Source organism: Plectropomus leopardus, chromosome 4 (genome assembly GCF_008729295.1).
Source record: "Plectropomus leopardus isolate mb chromosome 4, YSFRI_Pleo_2.0, whole genome shotgun sequence".
NCBI lineage: Eukaryota > Metazoa > Chordata > Actinopteri > Perciformes > Serranidae > Plectropomus > Plectropomus leopardus.
The window spans coordinates 1,320,211-1,327,205 of NC_056466.1; positions in this window are offsets into that span (position 1 = coordinate 1,320,211).

Below are 6,995 nucleotides of genomic sequence, written 5' to 3' on the forward strand. Positions count from 1 at the left end.
AATTAAAAGGGAATAAATCTGACTTTTTGTGCACTTTTGTGGTCGTTTAGAGACCACAGTTTCCTCTGAAAAAAAACAACAACAGTCGAATCAAGCCGAAACCACGATGTTAAAATCAACCTCTGACTCCAGATTTCATCCTGACAGGATGTTAATAACGTGGTAGAATCTTTCCTTCCAGCTGTTCCCTAACTGCAAACACTTCTTTGTTATTTGGCGTCTTAAGATGTTTTGGCTTAAAAAAAAGAAGAAAGAAAGAAAGAAAACCCCCCAAAACTTCTCACAAACTTCAAAAGTTCTCAAAAAGAAGGAGAGAAAAAAAAATCTTGGTCAAACCCTGACTCAGTTAATTGTTTACACCCCTCCTCCTCATCCTCCTCCTCCTACTTCTTCTCTTCCTCCCTCTTTCCTTCCCCTGCGCACACACACTCTAAATTTTGGTATTTCTGGTTGTGGGAAGAATTTGATGCTTTGAATCGACTCAAAAGACTAAAGAAAACATTCCTTGGCAGAGCTGCGTGGTGAGGTAAACGACTTGAGGGGCTGGACTGCTGTTTTTTTCATTTCTCTCCCCTTCTCCTCATTCTCCCGGCGAAGATTAGAAAAAAAGTACAAGTGTGTATGTGCGTGCAAAAGGGACGCGCGCGCACCGGAGTCGCTCGCGTGGCCAACATGAGGGGGAACTTTTGTTATTGTGTGTGTGGTGAAGGAATAAGTTTGCTCTCTCTCTCTCTCTCCCCCCTCAGCTGTATGGTAATTCAGCCAGCACCTGCTCTCCCCTCAATAACAGCGTGCGCGCGCCTCCCTTAGCTGAGCGCGCGCCCACACGTCCCATGCACAATACCCTTCTCCTCCACACACTTTTCACATCAAACAAATATCGCTTTTTTTCTTCTTTCTCTTTTCCTCTTTAAATGCTGATTTATCCGGTGCAGCGCGAGGAAAAGAAAATATTTTATTGCGAGTGTGAAGGTGTGTGCACGTGCATGCGCGCGTATAGGGAGCAGGAGGTGGGGGTTTCTTAATTAGATCGTTCATTAGAAGTGTGATTTCTTTCTGCTGTATAATGGGGGCCCTATGAGCAAGCTGCAGCAGCACGCGCGGGCTGCCGTACCGTGCATTGCGTCACTGTGTTCAGATATTCACGTCACGGCTGCTGCTTTTCTCTCCGGTGTCCGTTACCTGCTGCTGCGATCCGTCTGCAACACTGTCACGAAAGGCGGCCCACCCCCCCAAAAAAGTGACATGCTTTCTCTTTCTCCCCCAAATACCCTTCACTTGTGACGTCACATAACGCGGGTGCTGCCTCCTGGTTACTGATTACCTCTAATCAATGACCGCAACAGCCAAACAAAGTCCTCCTCCCTGAATAAACCGGCCCGTCTCTCCTTTCACACCGGGCTGTTTTTCAAAGCACGCGCACGCCGAACCGTGACCGTCACAATTAACCTGCGACAGAGACAAAAAAAAAAAATCAATTAGGTTTAGTTTTTTTTTTTTTTTAAAAAAAAAGAAAGTACTTCAGTCTTTAAAAGAGGCAGTTTAAAAATGTTTAAAACTTCCAATCTCAGTTTATGCTTCTCCTCTGAAACTTGGACTGACATCACTTTTTATTGATCATTGATTGAAATCTTTATTTCAGACATTTTTTCCCCCTAAGATCATAAACATACTTACCAGCAAAAGAATAGTGCATAAAAAAATAAAAATAAAAATAAGTACAGTATGTATCTATCTATGGTGTGTTTACCCAGAGAGCTATTTTTGGTTATAAAAACGTTCCCTGCTTGCTTTCACAACCACCTTCAGCAAGTATTTCAACATTTATACCTTGAGAAAGAAACATGGGAAAGAAGGCAATGAGCAACTTAGTAAGGAATTTCCAAAAAAATGCAAGAAATTAATAAATAAATTTCAAAAAAGCTAAAAGCGTGGAAAAATACCAGAGAATTATACATTTATAGTTATATAATTTTCTAATTATTTTTTTACAGAAGTATTTAAAGAACATTTTAAAAGTAATTTTCTTTATTTTATTTTATTTTTTACTCCCCCGTTTTTCCCCCATTTTTTCTTAAGCTGTTTATTGCCTTCATCCAATGTTTTATGACAGAAATCAAGCCAGTTTGCCCAGGTTTCAAAGGGTTAAACTTCTAATACTAACACTGATTAAAAAAAAGTTATTTTATAACACAAGTTTATAAAACATGTCGGGTAAAAGTCGATGTTTGGTCAGTGGTTGGAAACTTTTTTATTAATTCACATTTTAAATATCAATTTTTCACTTCTTGTGTAAAGTGTAAATGACCCTTAAAAAGGTAAAGCATGTCTGTAAATGAGGTAAATCTAAAAGTTACATTAACTTCCTCTCACCTCTTAGTTTGAAAACCCCATTTCGCTCCTCTCGGGACTTTTATTTTGAAGCCGTTTGAGCGGAAACGCGTAATTACGGCGCAAACGCAGTGGAGAAAAATGGCGGTAAACGCTGAAATGTTTGTACGGAAGTTTCTAACAGTTTCTTGCTGAAATACGCACCAGGCTGAGTGGAAACAAGGAACGGTGAGGTTTGATGTGTTTTTCTTGGTTTCTGGGTGCGTGTTGTTAACTGACATTGTGGTAATTTAGTGAAAATTGGTGGTTATCGCTGTTGCAGCGTTTTTCCGAAAAATAGCTGCTAACGTAGCCTACGTCGGTAACGTCACTGATGCTAATGTGCTTATTTCACTCATGCCAATGGTGTCACTTGCTTGTATATGCGGTATTTATATGGTTTATGGTTATGTTTCACTTATATTAGGGCTAATTTTATTAATTCAGTGTGATCCTTCAGCGCTTATGGAGGTTTGAAAGGCGAGTTTTGGGCACGAAAATAAACTAACTGCTGTTCCTGTTTTGTGTGTGTATATATATATATATATTGTAGGGACAACTGTGTCCAAACTGAGTTTTTATTTAACTTCAGCTCCTGCTTGACTTAGTGTAATTAATACTTTGAAACCTAAGCAAAATGGTTTGATTTTCTGGAAAGAAAGCAATTTGCAACTTAACAAGACGTGGCCCGAAATAGCAAGAAATTAGAAAAAAAAAAAGTTGCAAGAAAATGAGGTAAAAAATGACCTAAGAAGTGCTGAAAATGAAAAATAATCTATCTATCCATCTATATTTATGTTTTTTACCTTTTTTTACCTATATATATATATTTTATAATATTTATATTATATATATATATATATATATATATATATATATAAACTGGAAACAGCTATTAATCTCTTGCTTAAATGTTTTTTTTTTGTGTTAAATTGTAGCCGGTCTTCCTTGTAACTTCTGTGTTATTCCCACTTTACGACCTCACAGTCCAAAGAATGACTTCCCACCTTGGAAACTACGACCCTGAATGCAGCTTTAATACCCACACTGTGAATTTTTATTGTACATTTTCAGTGAATTATTGGCCACTAGGTGCATTACTTTCACAGTAAGTTCAGTTTTACAGTAATTTTGTTGTGATTTATTACAGTTATATCCTTTAATATCTTTAAAATTATGGCAGCAGTTTTCTATTTGTATCACTGTACATCTTAGAAGTAGTGCCAACTAGAACCATATAGGGTTCTCAGACCTGTTCCCGTTGGAGAACCCTTTTCGGGTCCTTGTAGCACCTTTTTATTAAGTTCCAGCTTTATCAAGAACCCATCCAGAGAGGCTCTAAAGGTACTAACAGACTACATTACCCATAGATCTCTCTGCCATTAGCATGGTTTTAGTTCTCAGGATCTCCTGGTTTTACAGAGAACCCTTGAGGAACCGTTTCTTCAAAAAAGGGTTCTTCTGAAGCACATGGCTCTGGGTAGAACCTCAGCCCCCTTCAAAAAAAACATGGAAAAACCCAATGAGCAACCTGACAAGAGCATTAATAAAAAGTTAGATCTACAAGAAAATTACCTGAAAACTAGCAAAAAATAAATAAATAAATAATAATAATAAATAATATAAATAATTATTATTAATAATATAATAATCCCAATAATTTAAAATAAATATTTTTATATATATTCCCTATTTTTTGATAATTTTTTGAACGACTCTCTTCTTTCTTACTTGATTATCTCTCTCTCTCTGTAGCTCATTTTCAGGTCAGTTTTTCTTTCTTTCTTGCAAAGTTTTTTTATGGTATTTTTGTTTTTTTTTTTTAGTACTGAAAGTATTAACCATTTGAAACCTGGGTCAGCATCAGTTGTCTTTTGCTGCATTCACACCTCTTTCACAAGCTCTTTAACCCTTTAAAATCTGAGCAAATTGGTTTATTAAAAAAAAGGGAAAAAAAACATGGAAAAAGGGCAATAATCCACAAGGGACAAAATTTCCCACAAATTTCAAGAAATTATTAAAGATAAAGCAAGAAAGATACATAAAAAAATGTTTTTAAAAAGATGTGGGAGGTGTATTAAAAATTATCAAAAAAAGGGGAAAATGTCCAGAAAAAAAAATCTAATTAATTGCTTTTTTCCTCTATAGATCAGCATTGTAACATACACTTACAATGTAGTAGTGTTTGATTTATTTTTAGTTTAGCGATTTAAATGTTGTTTTGTATTTATTTTCATTATTACACCCGACGAGACCTTCCTGGTTGTCAGTGTTTTTTTGGTTCATTTTATAGACAGAAAAATAAGTTTAATGAAATTTGAAAGATTGAAAAATGAAACATCAAAGTATGGTTTACATTTTGTGAGATATATATTTATATATATATATATATATATATAAAGTCTTGGGTCGTTTTATTATTTTTGACTTAACTTTTTTTTTTTTTTTTTTTTTTACTATTTTCTTGCTATTTTTTGGGCCATGTCCTAAGCTGCTTATTGCTTTCTCCCCAAGAAATCAAACCAGTTTGCTTAAGTTTCAAAGGGTTAACTGAAAATCAAACTCAACCAGGAGCTGAAGTTGTAAGACCAAAACAAAAAGTCAGCCTAGTTTGGACACAGTTGTCCCTACAGTACATTTTGTGTCCCCCCTCTGTCCTGCTGGCTGAGATGCTGCTGGCTGGGCTCTGACTGTTTAACTAAAGTGCTACTGTAGGGGGCTGCTGTAGTTTAACTCCTGCCCACCAGTAGCTGCGCCGAACAAAAAAGGGTGACTCGGGGTCTGACTATTCATCCATTCTGTGCGCTTTAATTTCCATTGATTGTGAATGCAGGAGGGAGGGAGGAAGGGGGTCTTCAGTGAAGGACCACGACACGCCTTCAGACGCGGACAGACCCTTACAAGCCATCTGCCACTAACTACCCCCCCTCCACATCCAGAAAACGACGTTTATTTCCCTGCTTCCCTCCCTCCCTCCTTCCCTCCTCCGGCCTGAAGCGCACGTCTCTGTGCGCCTCTGTCCACGGGCTCCGTCTACACTCAACTGGAAGCATGTTAAAGGACCTGTAACGGTATGGGCCCTCGGGGCCATATGGCGAGGGGGAAGCCAGGAGGCTTTTTTTTTTTTTTTTTGGTCCCCGAAGAGGAGACACCACATGGTCACTCGTGGGAACGTAAACACGGCGCGCATCACACGATATCGATCATATGAAGCGGCGATTGGGGAAGGGGCGGAGGAGGGAGGGTGTTGCTGTGATGATCAATTGATTTTTTTAAACACTGATACCTCATCAGTGAAGCAAATATTGACGCATCTTCAGTGAAAGCGCGCAGTGAGTTGAGCCTGGGATGGTGCCAGGGTTGGCGGTTCCAATCCCTGAGTGATGCAGGAGGAGCAAGGCACCAGACCAACACTGCCAGGGCTGAGAGGAGGGGGAGGAGGGGGGAGGGGGAGGAGAGGGGGGGGTGTCGTCTTAGAGGCCACTCGTGCTAAAATGTAGGATTGTACCAAAAGGAAATGGCACGTTTTGAATCAGCATTTTCTCTGGAGATGCTTTTACGCACAGCGCCTCCGAATCCTTAACCCTTTGAAATCTGGGCCAGTTGGCTTCATTTCTTTCCAAAACACAGGGAGGCAAAGGCAATGAAAACTTCAGAAATGACCCAGAAACGAGTAAGAAAAAGTGCAAGATTACCTGAAAATTTAATAATAAATAATAATAATAATAATAATAATAATAATAAACAAGTAAATCACCTAGAAAATGCTTTAAAATAATAATTTTAAAAAAAATTAGCCTTGAATTTTTTTTATTATATTTTTTAGGATGACGTCTCCAAATCCTTAACCCCTTGAAAGCTGGGTAAATTGGCTTGATTTCTTTTTCAAAATCATGTGAGGATGGAAGAAGAAATTATTAGTAAAATGTACAAGTAGATTACCTGAAAACTAGCTTTAAAAAAAATAAATAAATAAAAAAAATTAAATAATAATAATAAGAAATAAAATAAAAAAAATACATTTTAAAATAATCTTAAATATTTTTTTGATAAATATAGCTCCATGGACATTTTAACTAGCTTTTTTTGTTGTTGCTGTTTTTTAAAGGAATTTCCCAAATCCCAAAATGTGGGACTTCTCTTGCTGAGTTGTTCTTTTACCATGTATTTGAATGAAATCACACCATTTTGTTTTCTCAGAGCTGAAAGATTTTAATACTTTTGAAAGTCATCTGAATGCATGATGCTGTCGATGTTTACGCACAAAAAATGTTAATGTGATCGATTTGAAATTTGAGATTGAGTTTATGTGTGCTTTGTCGCCCTCATTTCAGTTGAACTTTAATTTATTTCAGGGTATTTTTGCCGTGATTTGTCGCGCTATTCAATAAGTTCTTTATTACTTTTAGATATATTTTTTTTAATAGACTAGACCTGGACTTTTTTTTCTCCTGTCTGGAGCGCCTGTTTTACCTGCTGAAACGCAGAGATCAACAGGCTCCTTTGTGTCCAGATCAGATTACTGTGGCCAGCTGCTGGAAGAGGGGGCCACAGGCCAGATCCGCGGCTCCCCAGGGCTCATCGGGGCTCCGCGAGGCTCCCCACGGCTTCCCACGGCTCACCCA